The sequence below is a fragment of the Linepithema humile genome, chromosome 1 (genome assembly GCF_040581485.1).
Source record: "Linepithema humile isolate Giens D197 chromosome 1, Lhum_UNIL_v1.0, whole genome shotgun sequence".
Classification (NCBI taxonomy): Eukaryota; Metazoa; Arthropoda; class Insecta; order Hymenoptera; family Formicidae; genus Linepithema; species Linepithema humile.
Genome location: NC_090128.1, coordinates 36141169 through 36167442, shown reverse-complemented (window position 1 = coordinate 36167442; position 26274 = coordinate 36141169). Strand labels below are relative to the sequence as shown.

The window sequence follows — 26274 nt, the reverse complement described above, 5'->3', positions numbered from 1 at the left end:
AATGGAATGAAAAACGCGAAATATCATCATTATGTTTCAATTTATAACTGCACATCAAACCAGTAAATTGAAAAATTCTTTTTTTAAAGAGAGTTAAGCTTTTTTATCCATCTGTGCAGATGATGCTGTCTCAAGGAATGATAGATGGAGATATGAAATACGTTTGAATAGTTTAACAAATGAAACTGTCATTGTCAAAATTGGTTAAAACGAGCAGACCGCAACATAAATTTTCTAAAATGCAAGTTAATGTTTTGCATAAAATATTAAATATGCAAAATTCAGTAACCTACTTATATTGTTAATTTTTGCTCATATAAAAATCAATATTAATAATTACAAATTTTGATCGACGTTTGAAAAATAAGTTTACGTAGACTGTTTGTTTCTTATATAAAAATATTGAAATATTACCAGTTCAGAAATTTTGCGATATTTTTCTCAATTGATTTAAGCGTTTGAGTCTCAGCGATTAATTAACCTTTTCAAATGTTCGAAGTTCCATAGATCGTTTCGCCCATCTTGACCAAACTAACGTGGATTTAATGCCGGCGAGTGGAATAAGAGAAAATAAGAGGCTTCGATTGTCGGCCTTTCGGCCCGCTATTGTTTGTCGTGCGGGGGGATGGCAAAGACGAGAAGCTGGAAAAAGGCGGAACGCACGAAAAGAAAAAGAGAGAGCTAGGATCGAGGAATGAATTCAATGAGTAATGGCGTATTCCTGCACACGAGAGTGCTCGATGTTTTAATTAAACACCTGTCATAACGCGTATGACGTTCATACAGCTTATATTGTAACACCTTATCGGTTGATATTCATCTAAAGATACAATAACTTCGCACGAGATTATAAAATTGCACGCGAAATTGCTGAGTTAATGAATAATATCCATTTAACATAAAATACGCAAAATTTTGCTGTTTGTGTATGCGCTTTTGCGGTGTACGCTTAGCCGGCGACTTTTAATCGAAATACGACGAATTCGCGATAAAAGTACAGCGACAATAATTACTAGCTGTTTAAACATATTGCGGACGCGATAATCTGTTTACTTGAACTTTTAATTAAACTCGGTCATTTAATTTTCACGTTGACCATCGCAGCACTTTAATAGTTAACGGGCTTTCTCTCGTTTGCATGAAGTAATTTTATCTGATCGGTATTGTGTTTCTCGCGAATATGACGCCGAAAACTTGTCGTTCACATTAAGCTGTATTATCAATGATTCGTCAACGATTGGGCGAGAATGTTTGAGGGGAGCTTTTCGGGAAGAAGCAAAAATGGCAAAATCTCGGTGGAAACGCACGGGATGTGCAATTCCAGCAAATCGTTGACCGGGCGGCTATAATGGTGGGGCTATGTCGCTTACGGTCCAGGGATGAAGTTTGTCTTAGTAAGAAGAAGTAGTCAAGGGCGCGAGTAAAAGAAGATCGCGAGTAACAGGATTTTCGGATTAGAGTAACACGGCCCTAGTAATTGTTCCCTTGTCTCGGTTCAAACCCGAGAAGAGATCCGGAAAAATAAGCTTCGAAACGCTCGTCTCTCTCTTTCCGCGGTCGAATAAAACCGTCGCTACCTCTGCTCGTTCTCGCCCTGATGATTTTATGTTCAATTAACCCTTTGATATATCTCGGTCGAATCACGACGACTCGCCGGAAAGATGGCCGTCGCCCTCGTCGAGCATAAATCGTCAATTTTGCATTCCGGATGAAAGAGATGGGCGTGTCCCTTTTCTCTCTCTCTCTCTCTCTCTCTCTCTCTCTCTCTCTCTCTCTCCCTCTCTCTCTTAATTATTTCATAATGTCAATTTATCGTTCGAGGTTAGTGGGTTATTAAGTAATAAAGGAAAAGTTTTAAACCGATCTATATTAAAAGTGGAAAAATTTTTAATAGCATTGAAAATATGTAACTTATCAAAACTACTAAAATAAAATATCATAAAAAATATTATTATATGATAAAATATTATATTTATTATATTAGAATTTGTATAATTGCGCTGACTTACAAAAAATAAAAAAATCCAAATTGCGGACAAGAATGTAATCGTTAAATCGCAATATATTATAATTAAAATTGCAAAATTAAAAAAATATAAATTATTTAAACATGTGTATGAAAAAGAAAATTATATACAGATGTGAATTAAAAAAAAATTGCACGTACAAGCTAAGATTTCGAAGGTTGATGCAATTGGTTATGTATATTGAAATATAATCGGCTTGCTTTTATATAATAGAACGCTTTTCACATTGAACGAAAAGAAGTTTTCCCTTCTTTCAACGATTATTGTATATATAAAATTCGTAGTTACTTTAAATACAATCCTTACAATAAATCCCTCGTGAAAGGAACCCCTCTTGTGCAGTAGCTGAAAAAGTATATCGATATGTTATAACTTTTCTTGTTGCAATTTCGCTCTAGTATTTATCAAACTGCAATGTTTGTCGTCTCACGTATGATAATCCTTCAAACAGTTGATTAGGGTTTCTCTTCCTGCTGAGTTGACTGATATAAACAGAAATTGTCATAACTTGTCAAGGAGAAGCTCTCCGTTGGAAGCACAGTGTTCCGTGTAACCGATTTACAACTAGCAAATTGCTTTCTCCACTCGACCATACGCTTGCCACTCCCGTCGTCGTATCGGAAAGCTCTTTGCGGTTAGTTCGATATCCTCCTTCGTTCCCCCGCCCTCCCCATTTTCCTCGTTGTACTATTAACTGTTTTTTTCCTCACTCACGTCGCAACGCGCGCGCGGTGCTGACGCGAGTGGCCTCCCTCATTACGCGCGTTTCAAATCGAGCGTAATCGATATTCAATCGAACGCCTCTTCCTGTGTAACGTCTTCGCCACGTGGGAAGCCGGCGATTCCAGAGTAAGGCGATGGAACAAGAAAAAAATAATGGGAATATAGTACGAGACGCGAAGAAAGAGAGAAAGACAGAAGAAAGGGGAGAAAGAGAAAGGCACGGACAGACAGAGTTTGAGACGAAAATGGAGAGAGAACGAGAAAAAGAAAAGAGGAAAGGTAGGAACAGCACTTCGAGATCGAACAAAGAGTGCTCGAGGGTGCTCAGAGAGTACCAGATGGAAAAGTGGCTGTTTTACGAACACAACGGGCGTGCTGGAATTCATCGTACGAGGCACAATGTGACGACTCGAGGGGAAGAAGTCCGAGGGGCGACAGCGCGGAAGGATATCGGGACAGCCCGGCCTTGTTGTCCCGTTTAATACCTTCGAAGGTGACGAGAAAAGCTTGCCGAAGCTCCGGGCCTCCTTTTTGGTTCAGATAACCGGGTTTGAATGCTGTCCGCCGATAAAAGCTTCGAGAAATGTCAAAATGCAAAACCTAAACTGTATGTTTTTACAGATTTTTTATTAATTTTAATTTTTAATTTTTAGTGATTCTTTAAACATCGATTAGTTTTAAACAGATTTGTGCGTGGTACTTTTATCCTTAAAAAAAAAAAAAAAAAAATAAATAAAAATACAGCTTGGAATTGGGAAAGTCTAAAGTTATATGAGAGAATAATTTATGAGAAATTCGTGACAAATTGTTTTTGTTTGAATAAAAACTCGATACCGAAGAAACCAATATTATCAATGAATTATCGCAGTTTGATATTTTCGAAACGTATACAAAATTGCTATCTTTAATTATAAAGTACACGAAAGCGCATTAAAAAGCTTTGACGCATTCGCGATGCTCGTAATAAATCAGACGCTTAGCTCTCACCATAAGCGAGCCATGGGCGCCTTTTCCCTGCGGATTTTCGCGCGGATCGATCGCGCGTCGCATCCCGTCGCGTCGTCACCGCCGAATGATTTGTTTTATTCGTCTCTGAAATATATACCGAGCCAGTCATCCGCCGATCCCGGCCAGGAGTCGACGGCGCTCCGTACAGGACGCCTCGCACAATGGCCAGGCCGCTGACAATGGCGTCGTTAGCGATGGCCTCGGGCACAGCTCTCTATTCCTCCGTCTGCGAGAGCAACGGGGTGTCGTGTACAGGATGCCCCAGAAATCGCACGCCATCCCTCGTCTATAAATCCCCGATTCGAAGTCAAATATTTCCGCGATGAAAAATTCGATTAGAAATACCTTTCAATTTTCGAAATCGAACGCTTCAGCAATCGTATATTTTTCGCTTTTTATTAGAATAAAGTCTATTAATTAAATTGATTGGAAAATATGTGCATGTATATAATATACAGTGCAAAATACAAGAATGTGAATCTATAATTATTACGATCACACTTTTCGTCGTTCGTAAATTTCTTTGATTCTTTATATACGAAAGCATGATATGTGTTGTAGCTTTATCTGTTTGGACAAAATACGTGATTTTTATGAAACAGCCCGTATAAACGTCTCCGTTGCTCTCTGTGCTTCTCTTTGTCTTTCTTACGCAACAGTATGCAAATGATCGGATCTATCGTAAGGTCATGTACACACTTGCAAGCAATTAAACAATTATCTGTGATTTATGGAATATAAATATGCAACAAAATTTACAAATAACCAAATTCAAATATGATACAAATAAAAATTCGAAATTTGGTTAAAATAACTCTGCGTGTCAAGATATTTGCCTTTTTTTAACTATCTCTTTTTTTTCTACTTATATAATACTTTCTGTATGTAAAATAAAATTATTAGAGCTTTGCGTTGTGAAGAGAAAAAAGAAAAAAGAAAATGTAGAAAGTATATACAACTGAGAAGAAAGATTTGATGCATGCAGCTTAAAATTGACGAAAGCGTTTAGTGTCAGCGCTAATCGAACTCTCTCTCTCACTCTTTCCTGTTGTATCCATTCGAGAACATCGACGATCTCTTAATGATCTCCCGATGATGTACTCAATTTCTTTTCAGTGCATTCTGCATTCACAGCTTCTCGAACAATGCGTGCTCTAATTTTCGCATGAAACATGAATACGCAACGACCCGATACTGTTCGTTACTCATTAACCCGTTGCGATGGAAGGAGACAATCGATTGTGCTACTCGATGCTGGCTAGAAAACTGCTGAATGTAGGCTAGATGCACACTAATGCACGATAATGGGGACAATTTATGTATCTAAGCGAATTCGGTCGGATGCACTAGTGTGCACTAATAGCACTAAAGTATCGTACACAAATTGATACAAAAACGAACGTGTAACGTGTAAGCGGATTGGATACGCGAGATTCAATTTAATTTATCATTTTACTAGAATTGTTTTAAATAAAATATGTTGAATGTTTCAAAGTATTTTTATGCCATATTACGCTTTTACAATATGATAAATTAAAATGTACGACAGGCTTCAATTCACATCGATGCGTCCAACTGAATTTATTATAAAATACATTACTTAATAATTTAAATTGTAACTTAAATTAAATTAAAATATTGTAATTGTATAGTTTCTAAATTGTATATTTAATGTTCATAAAAAAATTTCTTTTGATTATTAATTATAATTTAATTTCTGCTAATTTTATAAAAAAAATGTGTCATCCAAAATTATTAGTAAAAGAAGAATAATGCAAATATGAAGTTTTTAAAAATTTACATTAATTAATATAAGTTAGTTGAAAATTATTATCCATTTATATTATACGGAACATTGTCGTAAATATCGCAACAAATGAAAAACTACGGTTGAACTCACACGTCGCGCATTTCCGCGAAATCACCGCAGACATTTCGACGCCGAGTTTTCACGGAATCCGGCAAAGAATCTGTTGTACCGCACCGATCAAATGCACAAGACACGATCAAGTTCATTTGAACTTCTCGAAGAAACTATAAAATCACCTGACAAAGAAGAGAGATTGATAGCACGGATTCTTCGAAAGTATGTGCAACCTATTCACTAATTTGTTTTCCACACAAAAAAAAATGAATCGTAGGCTAGTTTAGTCTGATCAATAATTATACATCATTATCGTTTAAGATAATGTTCATAAAAAATTCATAAAAAGTTAAAAATTTTACAAAACATAAATAGTTTTATATATATATAGATTTATTTATATAGATATATAAAAACTATTAACCCAAGTTATATAATATGTTACTCGATATTTTAATACGAGGGATCATTTCAATTTATAGATATGTAACTCGATTCGACTCATAAACAAATCTGCACATTTACACCTGTATATTTGCGATAACACGCGGCTCGCGGTAAATAGTTGATGATCGGGTGTACATCGCCTGCTCCTGCATTGTCTATTTTAATTTAGTGTTTTTATTCGCGCGCCGCAATGAAAGCGCTTGGCGTCCCCAGCGTTAATTAATACTAATATGGCCGAGCCTCATTAACGGTGACGTTCATTAAATATTTACACTGCGCAGAGACGACAGCTTGTATCCCGCATCGATTCAATCGCATTGTGATGGTACAGCGAAATGAAAACTTGCCGCGGTGTCTGATACCTTTCATCCACTTTTCCCTACGCGCCGCGCGACAGTGATTCAAGCGTGTTCGCAAACGGACGCGACGAAGCTCTCACTCTTTCTGTCTGCCTTTGGAGAAAGAGAGAACAAGAGACAAAGCCGCGTCCTATTTTCTCTCGATTCTTTCATAGCCGCGAAGAGCTGCTATTATCTCTCGAAAAATTTGTCGAAAATTCTAAGAGCCACAGCGTACATTTTTGCACGTAATTTACACTAGCTTGTAATAATTATGTACATACTCGAGATATAATAATTATCCAAATTTATGTAACATAATAATTTTATCAGATGCTCTTAAATTCTTGAAGCTTGTACAAGAAATTATATTATTTATTTTTCCTAATTAAAGTAATTAATTTTCTTATAAATAGCGTTCACTGAAAAAATTGTATCAAAAACATCTTTCTAAACGAGCAATCTTCTTCGATTATATAGTTCGATTATAGTAATAGAATCATAGTGCTCGTCAGACATTTCGATCACCCTTGGTGTGTATGTATTTCCGACTTGCGTGAACTTGTATTTGATTACTAAGTTTGCTTAAATCAGCGGAAGGACACATTATGTTAGCCGGTGGAAGATTATCTCTTCGCCATTAAAGTCAGCGCATTCCGAGAGCTGCCGGATGAAGGGATTTAATGGGATTGCAAACGCGAAGATATCTTTGTGCGGCGTAAAAGGCCTTGAGTGTGTTGATAGGTTAACAGGATTAAGGTGGATTCAGCGTGACCTTGCGCGACGAGATATACTTCCGCTGAACCACCCTCGCGAGAACACAAACCTGAAATTTGTAAGCGCGCCAGCCAAAAGAGCGTGTAAATAAAAATAAGAGGGACGGAGTGGGCGGCGGTGGAATGGCAGAATCCCGCGGCCGGACTCAAACATGTAAATTACGCCGGAAAATATCATGTAAATGCGATTTGTTACGCGGCGCATTCGCGGCGTCGGCCAGAAAACTTTCAGCTCCAAACCGGTCTGAATTAATTTACCGGGGTGCGACGTGTGCCGCGAGTACTTAACGCGACTTCGGCCTGCGCATCGCGTTGCGACATATCGCGTCACCGCTGAAGTGCTTCGGATACACGCGGGATTATTCTGCTTTTTAAATGGACACGCGAAAAATAAATGTGTGTTTCTCGCGTGCATTTTAAATTTTCTGTAAAATTATTCGCGTGATGTGTTTATAAATTTCTCAATATTCGATGTTAAACAACTTTATAGAAATTAAAAATGTCAGTTAAAATAAAAAATAAAAGAAAGACAGAGAGAGATTCTCTGCGAAAGCATTTAAAGGGCATTTTCCAGGTCTTAATACATTTTGCTGGAAGACTCTCTATATCTTTGCTACTGTTTTGTAGCTTTCGACGTTATATTTCGCGACGATAATGAAATCTCGTCTGGCTGTATAACGTTATAGCACCGTACTCTATTTTAATATGCAGATTTTCATACCTTAGATCAAAGAGCGCGCGTGAAAAGTAAACAGGGCCGCGCGCTACCCATTTGCGAAATATATGGGAGACAACGCGCGCGCGTTTTTTGATGCGATACCCACCGAGCCGTAATTTTCAAAGCAATGAATCGATTTTATTTTACTCGTTTTGCAGCACGATGGTATTTACTCAAGTTTATCCGTCGAGAATGTACGTACAATGCATATAAAGGATCTCTTACAAAGACCGCCACATGTACGGTATTTAACTCGATTAAGAGTATAATCGTTAATCTTGCTGCTGTTAATTCTATCTCACGCTCGTGCTAGGCAACATTTTTCGTGAGTTCGCTGGTGAAAGAATACGAAATGACACATTTGCAATTCACGTCACGATCTACTGTATTTATTTTGCGAACGACTTGCTATTGTATTGATTTTTTTAAGTATGTTTCGTAACATCAGAGACATCAAGAGTTTAATTATTCAATTTAAAAAATATGTTGACACATATAATTCGTCGATATTTGTATTTTTTTAAGCAACCTTGAATTATGTAGCGTGTAAGCGAAATTTAGAACAGCATTTGAAGTTGTTATCGATTGTAAAGCTCTACTTTTAAAGTTTTTGTCTTAATCGAAAATTGGAACTATTATTCTTGCATCTTACCTGCCAGATAATCGAGCGAACGCGGAATTTCCTATTTGGATACTCCATTTTAGACATTGATCGAATATCGTTGATCCGTTTACTGTTTTAGGATCGTAACTAAATCTAGCACAGTTTCTGACACGTGTTGTTATTAATAGCGAGTGTAACTCAACCTGAGAGGTCAACATTATTGACCAATGCAATTATTTATAAGCTGCCAGTCACGTCTGATGGAAAATCGTGCAATAAAAGTAAGTCGAAATTGTATCGATGCTATAAAGGGTGTTTAATAAATTATAATTGCAACCAGCAAGAAGTTGAAGAAGTTAGAGAATTGTTGCCTCGTGAAAAATTCAAGTAACAAAGTAGAGAATACCTTTTTTATTTTTCCCGTTCTCTCTAACTTGATGAAAACTGATACTAATGAGATATTTTTCTTAGCATTACTCGCGAATATTTGTTCGCGGGTTTCGAAAGAAGACGAGAGAGTCCGAAATATGCAAGCGTGTTCCCCCTGCCTTCGGCGACCCTCTCGATCCCACTCAATCCCCTTCCCCCGTGTGGCGGATCAAACGCGCCTCTCGCTCGCCGGCTAATGCAAATTTCACGTGTTCCAGAAGCATCGATCGCTTAATTAATCTGTACCGACGTAAACGTGGAGGGCGGCTGCTGGCGGCGCGACTCCCCCGCGGCGCGGCGGTTTCCCAATGAAATCGAATTTTGCGAGTAATCTCGGGCGTCTCGCGAAGAGAGCCGTGCGTCCAATCGAATATCGCCGGTAAAGAGAAAGCGAGCGAGAGGAAAATCCGTCGCATTTTAGGCGAAATATAAGCAAACTTTATTAAAATAATGGAGTTAAGGTACATAAAATAATTGTACATTTTTATTTTATGCTTTAAAATGTATAAAATAATTTTTAAAAAGTGACTAAAAGTAGAGAAACAAAGCAAGCGACAAGAATTTTGATACATGCTGCGCAAGCTTTTGAGAGTATTAAATTTTACAAAATAATATGTGTCATATTTGTGATAAAATATGAAACCATGACCATAAAGAAAGAGGGAACAAAAAACAGGAAGCAGTGGGAGTAACGCAACACAGGAATAAGACGAAAAAGTGAAAGAGGGAGACGCAGATAGTCATCAAAAGCGAGAAAGAGAGACTGAATAGAGACGACTTATTCTACGTCAAACGAAAATTCTGGTCGACACCACGCGCCATCACTGAGGAACACCGGAAAACGGGTGACTCCGGTAGGCACCGCGTCGTCTGGACGCCGGCTAATGTCACAATTCTCGGACACGACGCGCTCGGCTAACACTAATTCGCATGGTCCAGCAGCGCGGCTCCGCTAGATCGATCGATCGATATGCATATTCCCGTCGTTCATCGGGGAAAACAATTAGCGATGATAATAACGGAAGCACGTCCACGTACATCGTCCGCCGGCAGAGATTCTCATTCCGCTCTCTCCTTCTCTCTCTCTCTCTCTCTCTCTCTCTCTCTCTCTCTCTCTCGATCTATGAGGCAACGATGTACCGATACTTACAGTTTACTCCTGCTTTCGCTTCTTTGTTGTAGTCCTCTCTCTCTCTCTCTCTCTCCGCTTGGCAAAACACCTCCGAGTCTTCTAACCAAGTTCCTCCCAACGTTTTCGTTCGCCATTGCCGTAGCAGAAGTAACTGCGTGTGTGCATCCCGCGAGTGCAAGATTCGCTCCGTCGTCGCCGGGTGCAACGATCGTGCGCCTGATACGACGTGACCGATACGCTCCTGTTGGACGAACTGAGCTCTCCCCCCCTCGCGCCGGCCTTATATAGCACCCCCACCCCTCTAACGTTCCCCTGACGGTCCCCCACCGCTGTTGCAACCCCTGCACGCAAGACACCGCCGTGGGGATGTGGATCCTGGTGGTCCACCGAGTACCCAGCATCCCTCTCGCGTCCTTTCTCGCCCTCGACAGCGAGGGTGGGGGGAGGGAGCGAGGGAGAGAGGCCGCGCATTCTCGCCCCTTCCCTCCTTCCCTTCGAGAGTCGACCATCTATCTCCCACCGCCTGTCTCTCCGAGTGCTCTCCGTCGCCGTCGTCGTTGTCTGCCTCTCTTTCTCTCCCCGTTCGCTCTCCCGCTCTCTCGCATCGCTGCTCCTTTTTTGCAACTGACGTTTGTTAAGATGACTTTCATTATCATAGCTACTGCCGGCCGCGCTGGTCTCGTGCCGCGCCGCTATTCTCATTTTCATTATTTTTATTCGCACTAATTTAGTACGCACTCCTGCTATTTTTACCTATAGATTTCTCTCGCCACAACTTTGTTGCGAGTTTCGGTTTTCCCCCCTTTTTTCCACAGCTGTTGGTTTCAAGATGACTTTTATTGTTATAATAATTGTTAAAGCGTATAAATTTATCTTTCCGCTAACTTCGACTTGCAAGTGCAATAATATTACAATTACGGCTTGCTTGCAATTACAAAGTGAAATTCCCTCGTCTCTTCACAAGACGCTTGTGCCTTCTGTGTTAATAATTAAATAAAGCAAATGCTGCTCAGTTCTGTTAACATTAATAATTATATCTTTATTTTAGAATATTATATTATTATGCTTCAGCCTATTAGCGATCAGTGAAATCGTCAGTGTCACAAAATCAATTATTGACGCTCACGTATCGAACACGTTGCTCCAAGCATGTGGCACATCGCGCAATCTACATATTTGAAATGCTACTTATTCCTGTTTATCTCCATTATATGTGCGGAAATGTCTATTCTATATAGCTTATTAAGATGTGTTTGCAACAGCAATAAACTTGTGATAGATTTAATTTTCGCGCAAACTCGCGCGCGCAGTTAATAAAGTTCTGAAACGTTATTCCGCATTATTAATAAACTATCACCTTCTTCCGCTTCCTAACTTTCTTTCCTCGTTACACATCTCTCGTTCGTTCCGTTTATCGCTCTTTCTCTTTCCACTTTCATCCGCGACCCTTTCTCCAATCTGCTCTCATCTCTTCTCCATCTCCACCTTTCCCTCTCTCTTTCATTCTCTCGTTCGCTCTCGCGATCTCCTCCCCCCCCCCCCCAACGTCGCTCTTTCCAGCGTCTCTCGCTCACGAGAGTCTCGATTCGACTTCTCTCTTCAGCTCCTTCCTTCTCGTTCCCTTTTGCGCCGTGTCCCAAATGACAATGCGAAAACTTCGTGGCTCAAAATCCCGCGCGGCTCACCAACCGGAGCTTTTCCACGCTCTCTCGGACGGCGGCGAGCCGGAGCGGATGCGGAGCGCAGCGTGGCAAGAGAGAGAGACCTTACGTGTCATGCCAGGAATGTCCCTCGGGGTCAACCCACCGCCTGAGGGGCAGCGACGACGAAGGGCGGCTGTAATAGACGCCTGTATACTCGGATTATCCACGATAAATATTTACGCGCTCTCACGCGACGGAGTTCGCTCAAAAGCGCAACGCAACCACTGAACGAGCGGAAAACGCTTCCGTTAATGTCGATGACGGAATATCAGGCGTAATTTTCTTATTTTTAGAGATATTATTGATTATTATGGATAGAAAATATTGAAATTTAAAATAAATTTCGAAATTTTCTTATTCAAAAACTTTTTGCCGCTCGCAATGTGATCCCGCTTAACGACGTGATTCCCCGGATTTATTAATCCACCGTTGATTTTTCCTGCGGTCCCGGCGTACGTCCCGCTCGGCCAACGCGTTTGTGAATCAGTTAATTGGCATACTTCGCGTATCCGGGCAGAGGTATTAGAGTACAGCTGCCGATAGCGTGCGAACATCAAGAGTGCGCACGCAAATAGGACGAATGCGCGTGTTCAATGTGCCGTAATTGAAAGTTCGCAGAATTGTCTTTTTATCGAAACTGCGTTTGTTTGCGTTTGCTGGCGCAAATAATTGCATCATTGATGTATTCATTTCCGCGCGAAACGTCAACGTAATTCATGTACAATATTATTAAATTACATTTTATTGTATTTATACGGCGATGACATTGTGTGTAATCTATAAATCGTTTAACTGCAATGTAATTTATATAACGGACATAAAGTTGTTATAGTTATATATATAGTCGCTTATAATAATTGCCTTTCGAGAGCTAAGCGTAATGAATGATTTTTGCGAGAGGCCACTGCAAAATAAACGACTCGGCGTGGAACGCCGTGTTGCGCGGCATATATTGTGTAAATCTCAACATGTCGTCCGCTCGTAAATCAGTCGCGGCGCCATTAAAAATGTGCGAAACTTTCGAAATCGCGCTTTCACGAAGAGGCACGCGCGCGCGTGCCTTTCAAAGGACTCGGATCTCCCGGGACTGCCCGGAACAGACGTTCGAACTTACCGCGCGCTTTTTGCTCCTCCTTCTTCTACGGTCTACTCGTAATTCATATGTGGCGGACCACACATCATACACTTGACGCGCATAAATATCATTATCTCCAGCAGGCCGCGCGTAACTCGATTTAGAGGCAGATCGGATTCGTCCCCCTTCGCGTCTTCCGCTACACGGTGGTCGTAGAATGTCTCGCTTTTTGACCCACATGCATCGGAAGTGATTCATTGTTTCATTCAATATTAAAAGCTTGAAGAATGTGATTATAGTTTTTTTTTTTACGACATTTATATACGCGCTATTAAACTTCTATTCCTATATTTTGTCCCGTTGAAGGAACAGATGGAACGTTAATGAACAATTTTTGCAAGCTTTATAATTTTATTCTGATTTTCATATAATACATAATTATATACAACCTTTTCTCAACGATCAATTGCGCGCACTTTTATTTCATACCTTTTTATTAATATTGCGTCACGTCATGAAAGAGCGAAGATTGTTCGAATTCAATTTGAAGGGTGGCTTGAACAGTTGAGAATTAATCAACGCGTAGCAAATCCATATTCCGACACACCAGATACGTATAATCCAACTAGCGACCGAGGAAACATGACTGTATCAAGCGCAGCGCAACAACCGCGTACTATACGATTATTTACTAGGAGCCACCTGATCCTTGATAAATGCTTTAATCTATTTATCTATCTGCAACAAATTATTGTTTTTTATAATTTAAGTAATTTATTTAATTACTGGCACTTGCTGAAAATTGGTTTCAATAATTTAATAAACGATCAATCAGTCGGAAATTGGTCAAAAGTCATCCTGTAATCTCTTTCAATTACCTCTGTAAATTACACGTACACGTGTAACAATGAAATTTCTATAAGTGTAATTTAAAAAAATATATATATATACTAGAAGAGAGAAGAACAACTGAGAATTAATTTCCCATTTAATTTCTCACACTTGAATTCTCTTTAGGACTGATGATGCATAAATTTAGCAGAAGCAGCCAAGTGTTGCCAAAACAGAATATAGCGTAGGGCTTATATGTAATCGCATAAATCATAGTTCCCGTCGTGAATAATCGCTGCCATCCCAATATGATAAACATGATACTTATCATTACAATGACAATGAATCACAAAGTCGGAGAGGCCGGAAAAGTTTCTGAATGTTAGCTGCAACGATATCGGTTGCGATGATCGGCGGCCGATAATCTAATCAACGAATCGGCCGGTGGTGGCCGACAATACGGTGTCAGGGCCGAGTCACCTGGAGCGACCTACCTGACCTCCGCTGCACGTACGTGTAATGCGTGCGGGTGGCCGAGCGCAGAGACACGCAGATAGAGAAAGATGACGAGGGAGGGAGGGAGAGAGAGAGAGAGAAAGAGAGAGAGAGAAAGAGAGAGAGAGAGAGAAGGGGATAGAGAGAGAGAGAGAGAGAGAGAGAAAGAGAGATAGAGACTCGTGCAGGGGGTGGAGGGTCAAAATCCCCTGGTCGTCTCCCTAGGAATTCCTCCCTGCGGCGGCGATAGAGGGGGGCGGCGGGGGACGGGAACGTCACCCCTTTCGCGGCTACCCAGATGCCCCACCAAGGGCATCGCGATGGTCCTGGTGGGGTCGTAGGGGATGCGGTCGTCATGACGACCGGCGGGCACGGTGGGAGCGCAGCATAGAGGGGCCCGACGGTGGCATTGATCGCTGCGCACCCACGGACCATCGCAGTGATGTTGCCACGGGTGTAGAAGGGGTGAATACAAGCGCGCTCCCCCCTACTCTCCCCCCCGCGCGCACGCTCGCATGCGAGGGACGAGAGAAAGAGAGAGAGAGAGAGAGAGAGAGAGAGAGAGAGAGAGAGAGAGGGTAAGGGTGAGAGAGAGAGAGCGGAGAAGAGAGCGCGCCGCGGCTTCGTACCGCACGCATTATGGACTTCGTATTCGTACGGAAGCATGCGTCCAAGTATGGACTTACGTGCTTATGCGCGCCCCTCGAGCGAGGCGTGAATGATTCGCGACGCGAGAACACCGCGACGCCCGCATCCGACCGGCTTGCAGACGTCGCGGGCGGAAGGCATCTTCCCTCGCGGCGAGGATCTCGCCGCGGATTTTTGCCAGTCGCAAAGTAATCTCCCCGTTACGGCTGCGGGAAGTATATTAATCTATCCGACTCAAGTATTTGAATCTCGTTACGGAAGGCATATGTTCGACTTTTTTCACTCGAAAAAGTTTCGCAAACACAACTTAAAGGGTTATTTCAACTGTGTCGCTCGTTCGAAAAGCGAACCGCAAAATACAGACGAATGTAATTGAATTATACTGTAATTGAATTAATAATCAGCTGCTGGTTAGCGCGGTTTACATATTAATTAAACACACATTTATGAAGTCTGTATTGACCGATCGAAATCTGTATGCCGATTTCTTTCATTGGAAAGGTAAAGCAGGCTGGAAATAAAAAATATGAACAAAGATATATCGCGCACTGGCATCATTGTTTAAAATTGATTACACCGAAACAGAATAAACAATCATAAAAGAATTAATAACAGCTGCGGGCTACTTGCCAAGCAGCTGTATTTTCATTCCCGCTTGTGACTTCATCGATCATCGGTTAACACGATTTATATGTAGACGTTACGGAATTGTATGAAAACTGTGCACAAAAAAATATACCGTACGCTCGTAAAACCCCGATGTTTTTATAAATAATTCTTCACGTCTACTTCGAAATGTAATTTAACGTCGCGTTGGAAAATAGAAACAAAGTGCTCGCGGCGCAATATTATCGTGCACATCCTTTCGATTAGCGGCAATGTGTTTGCGCGCACATTCAATGACAACGCCGTCCCCATCTTTCGCCGTTTCGTCGACGATCCCGCGACCTTCGCTTTTTACGCGAAGATTTTTATCGCCGAAACGGGCTCTTTACACCGGTCGGAAGAAAAATAGATACCGGCGAAACAAATTCCGGTTAACTCGCAGTCGTTTAAGCCGGAGTGCGGAAGCTTTATCGCGATCTCGGACGACATTATACTAGGATAAGGGAGGTTTTTAACGCTGTCGTAACCCCATTACGCGACGCGGCCCCGCCGTACCATCCCTCTCGGAGCTGCCAGCCCCGCTGGAACATGGACAGCGCGCGGGGTGGCATCGAGAAAGATAAAGATACAGAGTGAAACGCAACCCCAATCTGTGGCATTCCTATCCCCCTGTGCTCTTTCTCTCTCTCTCTCTCTCTCCCTCTCTCTCTCTCTCTCTCTCTTCTCTCTCTTTCTCTTTCTGTCGTGCTACGCGACATGATGTATTACGGAGATCGCCGTGAAGTAAATTGATTAATGGTAACGGTACGAACTAGATTGAAAATTTTGGGGGTATCGAGAGATTATTTAACTTGAGTGCTCGAGCATGATATATAAATATTATATGAGGAGCGCAAAAATACTCTTACGCAAGTCTTGCATGCTTGACATTTTTGCGTTGATCAATTATAAAAGTTTCGTACTTGATATAAATTCTAAAAACTTGAAAATATAAATTTATTTAACCTTTCGGTACTCACTGCCTTTTAAATGCCTATTTAGGGCCGTTCGAGCATTCTTGAAAATCAGATTTAATTCTAACAATATCAGTGGCAAAAGACGCTTTTGATCGGACTCCTCCTCGCGAATAAACAAAATTCCTTCTTGCTTACTCGTGCATCCACGTCGTTCACGACAGTGAACATCTCCCTAACAGGTCGTAGGAGAATAATCCTTATATTTCCCGCTAGTATTGCACGGTCCTGTGCGAGATACAATTATTGCTGCCGAGTCCTGCCGAGACGTACCGTGATCACGCGAATGCTCGACTTGAAGCACAGCCTTCGAGCACGCACCAACTAACGAAGGGTTCAATAATATATGGCCCCTTTCTGCGGTACTGTCATTTTGTGATCATCCAATTGCAGACCGAAATTTACTTAGGGTATCGCTGTAGCGTGTCGGAAGGATTAAACGAAATAACGGATCGAAAGTTCGCAAGGGCTACGTCTCGCGCGGGCAACCTACAGTCGATAACTGACGCATCCCTTGTAATCATCCCTGTATTGCTGTCGATAATAGAATTCCACCCCCGCAATCATAAAACGATAAAAATCATAACATAAAACTGAAAATAAAATTTTTACGCATCGCATTGCTCGAATAACGTATGATGTTTCGCGTGAATCTTTCATAAGCAAAAGTATAACAAGGGATTGCAGTTTAATTTTTAATCTTTTAATTTTCAATATTACATACTTGAAAAAATGGCAATTAAATAATATTTTTAAGCAAAAATAATGTTAATTGAAAAAGTTATGTTAAAATTATTCGGCTATATTTCTAATCTGCCAAAACTCTTTAACTTTTAATATCACGCAGCTTTGTAATTAAAGCTCTTTGTATTTTTCGTAAAAATAAATTGATCGCAAATTTATTAAAGAAACCGTGATTAACAGGAAACGTGTTACGATGGCGGTGCTCTCTATAAACTTTTGTGATCATCATCATCAACTGTCTCTTCATTCGCCCGCAGTTGCGTAACCACTAATTAACGAGCTTCTCGTTACGACCCGCTCGTTTCTCGAATACCAACAAAGGCGAAACGACCGATCGAGAGATCGGCAGTCGCGCCAGCGCGCGGCGGAGCCCGATGTGCGCGCACTTTTATAGCGCGCGACGACTTCATTCGCTCGCTCGTAACGGGCTATCGCGGCATTGGATTTTTTCAGGTCCTTTGCTAATTAAAAAATTCCACGCGAAGTCAGATTTCCTGCCGCCGCGCCGCGCCGCAGCGCGTACGAACGCCTGTATGAACAAATCCAATACTGCAACCCGCCCTCGTCATCCCCGACCCGTCAGTTCTCTCTCTCTTTCTCTCTCTCTTTCTTCCTCATCTCCGCGACGCGTATTTAATTCGTCGCGGGTGCTCGCGCGCGCACGGAGCGGAAGCATTAGCGGTTTACCAGAAACGAGCAAAATATCGTCACGGTGTATTAAAATATTTGTTGCGGGATTCGCGATCTATCGGGTGGGACGCATCGCGCTGCCTTCGCGGTCGCTTTATCGGCGCAACTGCGACCGTATCGAGGCATTCTCTTCTTTCAACATTTAATTCCCGTTTCCAGGGATAAAAATTATGTTATTACTCCGCGCCCCATTTTCATCGAGTGATTTAATGCTCGTATCTGGGAATAAAAATTATGTTATTACAATGTGCCCCACTTTCATCGCGTTCGCGTGAAAACCTACATTTCTCTTCTCAAAGGAGTCCTCGATTTAAAGCTGAATGGGCTTGCATCGATCTATTGGAATACTTCAGCTCTCGGACCCGACGCTTTTTCCCTCCCATTTACGCAATAAAAACGCGCGTCCGGAATTTCGTGCCGGAGCTCCGTCCCGCTTAGTAGAGGCAGGCACGCGCGGAACGCTTCTCAGGAACTGTGCCTGCGCTTGTCAGGTCATCCCGTTGCGTAATAATACAACATGTATGACGACGGTACGTTCGTTTGGTGGCCCGAGCGTCGTTCCTGTGCGTCACGACGCTCTCATTACAACGCGCGAGCGTTAACGCGATTCTTAATTTCGCGAGCGCCCGCGCGAATTATTCGACACACGCACAAGCCCGCGCGGTGCGGTTTTTATCTTTATTTCGGCGTAATAGCCCGGCGGCACGTCAAGGAAATTAACCGCGGAATGCGGCCGCCGCGGCCGCTGAGGATATTTACGCGGTTCGAGGAGCGGGAGAGACGCGCTTGTTAAACATTTTTTAATTAAATTCAAATCGATCGCGTCGACCGATGCATGCCTGCGCTCGGTGGCAGAATGTACGATGGAAAAAAGGGGGGAGGGGAAAGGCAGAATGAGGGTACGTTTCGGGATCTTCTTTTTTTTGGCGGACGATTCGATATTCGCCTGAAAATACCGCTGACCGATAGAAACTACATTTGTTAAAATAAAGTTTCGGAAAAGTGGAGAACAAATAATTGCGCGTTATATCATGTTAACATGTATACATGTATGCAGTATCGTGTTACATCATGTTACATCATAGATAGAGTTGATCTTTTTAATCTAATTTTGCAAGAGTCCGATTTTTCAAATTCTTAATTAATGAAAAGTTTCCTTCAATTAATATCATAAATTAATTTATCAAATAATTCCTCGGCCGGCAACGGTCGAGAGTGAAAAAGCAGTGGAATATTTGTAGCAGTAGAATATTTGTTTTCATAACTTTTTCGCAGCGGGCAAATATTATTGAAAAAAAGTATCATTTTTCGAGATATATTTATTATTGCCACTTACAGCCTTTTTCGCGTCTACTCCTCGATTTTAACCGCGGCACTGCGCGAGCATATTCGTCGCGATGGAGCCAGGCAATACCCGACGCGACCGCGCCTTTTCTGCTTACTCTTTCACCCTGTAAATAGGGATAAAAGGGAGTAATTTCCAATCGAGACCGGTTGCGAGGGCTGTGCGCCCCGCGAGTCCCGGGCTCTCCGTCGCCCACCCCGATGTTCGCGCGTAGCGAACGCCACGAGAGGCTATTTGAAATGCGCGACGTGAACGACGACGACGAACACCACAACGCGCGCTTTCTCCCCGCCAATGAAAATCGGTCAGCTAATATCGATACTACGTGGCACGACATGCGGCAGGTCGGCGTTGCACGCGTACGCGTAAACAAGCAATAGTTTATGTTTGCGAAGTCAAGCGGGAAAATCGAGGCCGCCGAGTAAACGATGCGATTATTGTTTCGCGATAAAATTAAATTGTTATAGAATTAGTAACAAACGGAAAGATATTTATTTCACGGTCGAACAATAGGAGAGAAAATCACTGAAATGTAATAATTATTAATGTTATCTGTTTATTCAAGGTATTAATTTTAAGAAGTTGCGATTTTCCGATTTCGATTCTCATTTTTGTTATTTGTTCTGTTTTTGTCCAGCGATTGCATCACATGCGGCATGCTTGAGCTTATTCATGCAGACTTAATGTAGCGTTATTGATAATTTTGTGCGGACCGTCTGTTGCTGACATATTCCGCAGTGGATGAATGGCCGCGCGGAAAGGAGGCCACGCTCGAAATCTCATTAACGCGACATCCTAATTTAAAGTTACGCCGATCTACGTAAACCACTTCGGTCTATCTAAATTACTAGCCGCCATATTTGCATTGTACGCGGACAATCGTGTTATCTTAACCCGTCCAATGATGCCCCTCTGTGTTAGTTAAACTTTTACTTAATTGTAATTTTAAGATCATTTACCGATAAACGCATATGTCATTTGAGATATATAATTGGTCCCATATATAAAGTTTATATAGTGTGATTTTACTAGATGTAGGCAACGCTGCGCGCTCAGAACTTAATTGTACGAAGAGATCGTGGGATACTCGAACTTCGACTTTCCGCAAGTTTGTGTTAATTTCCGCGTGGAAAGACGCCGCAAATAGAGTACGCCTCGACGCAGAATCAATTATGTGCAACAATCGAACTTCTCCATGAACGAATGAGAGAAATATATGTATATATATATATATATATATATAAACAACATTTTTTAAAACTTTTCATGCTGCTGGATCAGATCTTTGTAAATAAAACTTTTTTGATCACGTAAAACGTTTTGCACCGTAAACTAGCAAGTGTGTCGTACAAGATGTATTATTAATGTAGCCTCAAACTTATTTCGCCGCACGATCCAATTTATTTTCACAAAAATAATGCAAGAAATAAATATGCAAGATACACAATAGTTGAACAATCGACCCTAATCTAACTCGCAATTTACCTCGCAATTAAATTCATCAGGCAGCTATATAATCTCTGAAGGCTCAAAGCGAGTCGCGCGAAATCAATGCAAAGCGTGAACAATCGTCTAACTGAATAACTAACTTAAGACTTCACTCTCCGCATAAATAAATTCGACCAGCCTGTGTCGAGAATCGACGAAGGGATGTCAAACCGCGCGAGTTTACTCGTAAATACATTCGCGAGGCGTGCATTGATAGCCGAACTTGGTGCGGCAAGTTTCACACGGCGAGAGAGTACAATGTATCCCCGAAATACAATATCCCGCGACACTTAGCGTCAGCCGTCGAAAACGTCGCACAATAATATCGCGATACGGTCGTGTAACGTAGCGAGCGCGATTAGATCTTCGTTCTGGCGTCGCGTACCCCCGGAAGGAAACCGACCTCGAGAAGTTGCCGAAACATCCAGACCGGCTTGCAAACGTCGTTGCTCACAACGCGAAGAAAGTTATCGCGACACGAGTCGAGTTGCGGACAATTCAGCGACCAGAATGCATGTCGCGTTACAAATGCTCGATCTAAAAATCATTTCTGTTTCGCTCAAGACTTCTAGTTTGCATGTAATAGTTGGTTTACAAATACAATTAAGAAGTAGAAATATTACTGCAAAAAAAAATTTAGAAGATACCGCACGAAGGATGTGAGAATAATTCCACGGTGACGAGGGGGATATTTTTAAATGTGAAGATAAGCTTTTAATTTCTTATCGGTGTAACATCGAATTCCTCTTTTATCGTAAATTGATCGAAAAATAAAACTCGCCAATTGGATCGAGGCCATCACTATGCGCGCGGCAACGATGATGATGGTGCTGGCGATGTTGGTGGTGGTGCACTGTCAGTGGTGCAGGCCCATTGTTCGTCAGACACAAAACAGTCGGCGTACAAAGTGGCTGCTGCGTTCGCTTGCGGAGAAGTCGAAGCCGAGGCGAGCCGGTGGGCGACGGGAAGGACGGGGGGAGGAATAGTGCAGCGTGATAGAGAGAAGGAGGAAGAGATCGGGGGGCGAGGAAGACAGAGGGAGCGAGAGAATCACAGTGGTATCAGAGGGTGGGTATTGTCTACACAGAGCTAATCAAAACCAGCCCTTTCAACACACCCTTCCCCTTGGCCCCTTCACGGACCAACACACGCGCGCCCTAGAAGCGTACGCACAAGTAGCACACACATACGTACGCGTGTGTGCGCGCGATTCCATCTAAATAAGAGAGCACAGAGATAAGTTCACGAGCGCAATGAGAACGTCGCGACGCGTCCTCAAATGCACCATCACAGATTTCATATTTTGCTGAAACTGTCAAAAGTTGTTCGATAGTTTGCGAAAAAATCTCGCGTGACATAAATATTTTTCTTTTGCAGTTAGTTATTAAAATTTTCTTTCCAGCAATTTGACGTAATAATTAATAACTTTTGTCTTATTTTTATGTTAATTCAAAGAATCGTAATCACTGAAAAGTTTACGTAGGATCTTCCGGCCATGAATTTTTGTTGATGTTGCATTTATACTTATAGTTATTAATATATATAAAATTTATAAAATTAATTTCCCTTATTTGTTTTATTCAGATAAAATGCGGAAGAACTTTATCTTCCATCACCCGAGAGCAATCGCATCGAGGAGCAATCATACTTCCATAAATTTAGGAGAAGTACTTCAATTGATCGTATATTTTTGATCGTACACCTATCTATCGATGTCTTCGGCGTTCGTAAATATTTCAGGGCGCGCTTGACTTTTACAAATGGGAATTCCGTAATTTAAAGTATCTAAAAGAGCACTTCATCGCTACAACGTAAAAAGTCTCTAATCTTAAAATCACGATCAATGTTGTGATATAAAATATTTGCATAAGTATAGTCAGTGATCTAAATTACAAAATCAAGAGATTACATTTTCCATCGAGCGAAGTTTCAATCATTTACAAAACCGCCAACATCTTTAGGAATTATATGGACGCGTGAAAGCGTTTAGCCAAGCGGCAATAACAGTTTCGCTAAATGAAGGTTCATCGGCCGATTGCGCGACAGTTTAGCGCCGTTAATAGAACACACGGGAATCCGCAAGTACGAATGCGACACTCGTAAAGCCTTATCTGCGCTCTGCGGCGATGGTTATGAGAAGAACGATAGAGCTGGATGAGAAGGCCAGATAACGTTTCTAATTTCCGAAACGAACCGCCACGCCGCAAAACACTTGCGGCGAGGTGTCGAATTTGTACGATCGAATGTGCTTCCTTCGAACGTTTTCTGCAACGCGTCGTTTCCCAGATGCATCGTAAAGCTACTATGTTTTTTTTTTTATTCAATATCAATATTAAATTACTGTTATACATATATGTTAGGTATATATATATATACTTAAATATTTTATATATCACTTTATAAATATTAATAATTTAGAGTTGGAAAAAGATTAATAAATAGCTGTTTCGCACGCCGCAAGTCGACGTCTGTATAATAAATTCTCGAATCCAATTGCGCGCGCGATACAAACTATCCACTTTGCAATCTCGCGAAATTGACGACAGCTTCGTTGTTGGTCGCAAGTAGACGAGAGAGCCTAGGCTTGTGCGTTGTACACGGGGTCAGGGGGTGGCGTGCGTTTCATAAAGTTAGATGTGCCATTCGTATTTGCCAAGGGTGGCTGTGGCAGCGGCACGCCGGAGTGCGGGTTGTATCTCTAACTCTCGAGCGCCTATAACATCCATATCTATATCCCATGTACCGGGTGTCCAATAAATCTATTACCCGCTCCCGTGGGGCTGAAGGCGGCGGCGGGCACCATACAAACGAACGCACACGCACACGTGAGCGCACGCGTGTGCCAACTCTCGCCCATATGGAGACTGCATGAGGGATCGCTCGGATGCGCGTCTATCTCCGTTATGACTTCTAAGCCGAGAGGGCACACAGCCGAAAGAGGCGATCACGCCTTTCCGCGGCCGCCGTGTCCTTCCTTCGTCTCATCCCAAGGCGTCCTTCTACCAAGGCCGTCCTTCCCGACGCCTCACGAGCGGTATCTATATTCGTTTTCGCGACGTCTTGCGGGACGAGCGCGTATGGAAGTTTTTGTTTTCGTACCTGACCATTCCTACTGTCTGGAAGGCGAATCTATATTGTACGCGTCGTCCCTAATATTGAGTTAGTGACGTGCGTAAAATGAGATATAGCTTCGAAAAATATCGAATATCGTTAACAAATACACCAAAAAAAAAAAAAAAAAATCATTGCTTTAGACATTCTAGAAATAAAATTTCCGATCGTACATATTACAAAAAATTCGCTTTTTTTTTTAATTATCGGAATTTTCCGCATGATTGTGTATTGTATTTATTAAAATTCCATCATGTAACGTGCCTTGACATATTATGTAATACGTTAAACTCGATTAAATGTTTCTTTTTTTTATAGAATATGCGAGGCAGTAGTGCACGCTTTAATATTGATAAAATTCTAAATGTTACAGTATCGCGCGCGCATTATCAATTAATAAATTCTCGTCACACAAGCGCGCGAGCGCCAGATGCTGCAGCGCCGAGTGATCGGCGCTCGACTTATCGGTGAATCGGGGTCCGACTTGTGCCGTGAGTGGGAAGCCACTTTCCCGGCAATTGTCGCGGGGAAAACCCCGGCGCGGCTTCGAGGGCGACGATAATCGTCGACGCAGTTGCACGCGGGCTTGCTTCACGAGTAAACGAAGAAGTCGAGGACTTCGTCAGCGGTAAAAGGGGAATGTTGTCAGGGAACAAGGCGATCTCCGCGGGGGTGGAAGGACACGGTAATACTCGCAACGGAAACTGGGACGGGAGGAGGGGGGGAGGGGGGTGCGCCAGTTCACTGCGGAGAATAAAACCCCGAGAGATTGTCATTGCGCTGAAGAGGTCCGGGGCGTATAACAATGACAGCGGCTGACGCAGCGCGCCGCGGCTACAGATCATCCCTGGATATTAAAAAGTCGGACCGCGCGACTCTTTTCGTCTTCATTCAGCGATTGCGGCCACCCGCGGCCACCCTTCCTCTCTCACTTCCCTCACCGCGTGGCGAACCGATACCGCGAGGGGGGGGGGGGGCTGCGGCGAGCCTTCTGTCTTCCGCTCTTGTGAAAACAATAGCGAGCACTTGGCGATTTTGTGTCATCGACTCTCCGGGAATCGTCGTTTTCCTTGTCGTATCGTCGGAAGGTGGGCGGTTATCGGGGGTGGAGGTGGGTTTAATTTCGATAAGCACGGATTGCGATATAGACATGAAAATGATTGCTGCATTTATTCAACGGATTAGCATCAAGTTCCTGCTGCGAAATAAATTATATTGTTGCCTTCAAGTGCTAGAAAGATTAAAATCGTGTGGAGTAAAGTATAATAAAAACTGTATTCAAAATTAGTATAAAGCCAACGTTCAGAGTTAACTTTTTTCTCTTGCCAATTATACCAATCTGGAAAAAGACAGATCAAACGAAGTTGGGATTATTGAACTGAGACTGTTTGGGAATTAGATTCTAGTTCTATCAAAAGCGTTCTGTGGTTCGATTATCCAGATGACTTCGACGTGAACGGATATGTCGACGGAGAATGACGATTGCGCTGGCGAGGGTTGTATTGACATTAGAAGCGTCTTTGTTCGTTGACATTCGGTATCGGTGATGAGGATTTGACCCGCGATGCATCGCAGCTACTGATAAGGATGATAATGCGCGTTTATTGCGGACGATGACGTGCACGAGGGGCGTCTCATGTGGATAATTGTGGGTGAAATCTGTATGCTTTACAGCGCTCTCTCTAAAGCGCTTCTTTAACTCTCATCAGTTTCCATGCTTTTAATGGAAAAACAAAAGATAACACGAAATGCAGAAAAATAATGTATTTTAATCTAATAAAAAGATATTAAATAAAGTTTAGGAAAGTATTTGAGTAGAAACACTTTAGAACTTAATCAAGACTAGTTATTTCAAACAATTCCTTTACTTTATTAATTTTATTAATAATTTTGTTAATGTCACATTTTTTTCTATGAGATATCTTTTTAGCACAGATAGATAGATAGATTTAATATTCTTCAAACTTGTCAAAATCGATAGGATGTAGATTCATTTTCTCAAACTCTGTAAAACGTTTGAAGAGGATGATGAAAAATTTCATCGCGCGGGAGATTATTTTCGACTTCATTAACGTCATTTCCTCCGACGCGTCGCTCTACTTCCTCGCCGCGAATCACGCTGCTGAATGAAGCGACGGCGGTGGCGGTGGTATCGGCCCTCTCGAGAGAAATGAAATATTTCCATCGGATTCGCCGCGATAATCCATCTAGCGTGCGCGCACGCGGCCGTACATCGCTCACGATTGCCTCTGATGCAGGAATTCATCAGGGCGCTACTCGTGAAGTATTCAGGAATACATTGAATTAATACCGATTAGCCCGGCACTATCGCGATAGTCCAGTTAATGGTCGTTCGAACGGCGACGTCTGCTCAAAGTACTCGAGTTACAAATTATTATTTGAAATATTCCAAAAGTATTAATATTAATTATACAAATCAGGTGGAAAGAATTTTTTCT

At 42.1% G+C, this 26274-nt stretch overlaps 2 long non-coding RNA genes across 5 annotated transcripts in view; both read right to left on the bottom strand.

The window, feature by feature from the left end:
* The window catches only part of LOC105677131 (uncharacterized), a 70868-nt gene extending 60229 nt beyond the window's left edge, over nucleotides 1-10639 (bottom strand). For 2 of the 4 annotated variants that reach the window (XR_010888139.1, XR_010888138.1), the window contains exon 1: nucleotides 10085-10636. This is a non-coding gene — a long non-coding RNA (uncharacterized lncRNA). Of the gene's footprint in view, nucleotides 1-10084 lie in introns of all 4 variants that reach the window. The other 2 variants (XR_010888137.1, XR_010888136.1) reach the window with 2 other exon arrangements.
* LOC136997355 (uncharacterized) lies at nucleotides 1792-3645 on the bottom strand. Its single transcript, XR_010888140.1, has 2 exons — nucleotides 2458-3645; nucleotides 1792-2372 (listed from the first exon to the last, which is right to left on the bottom strand). It is a non-coding gene; the product is annotated as an uncharacterized lncRNA (long non-coding RNA).
* Nucleotides 10640-26274: the final 15635 nt, after the last annotated feature.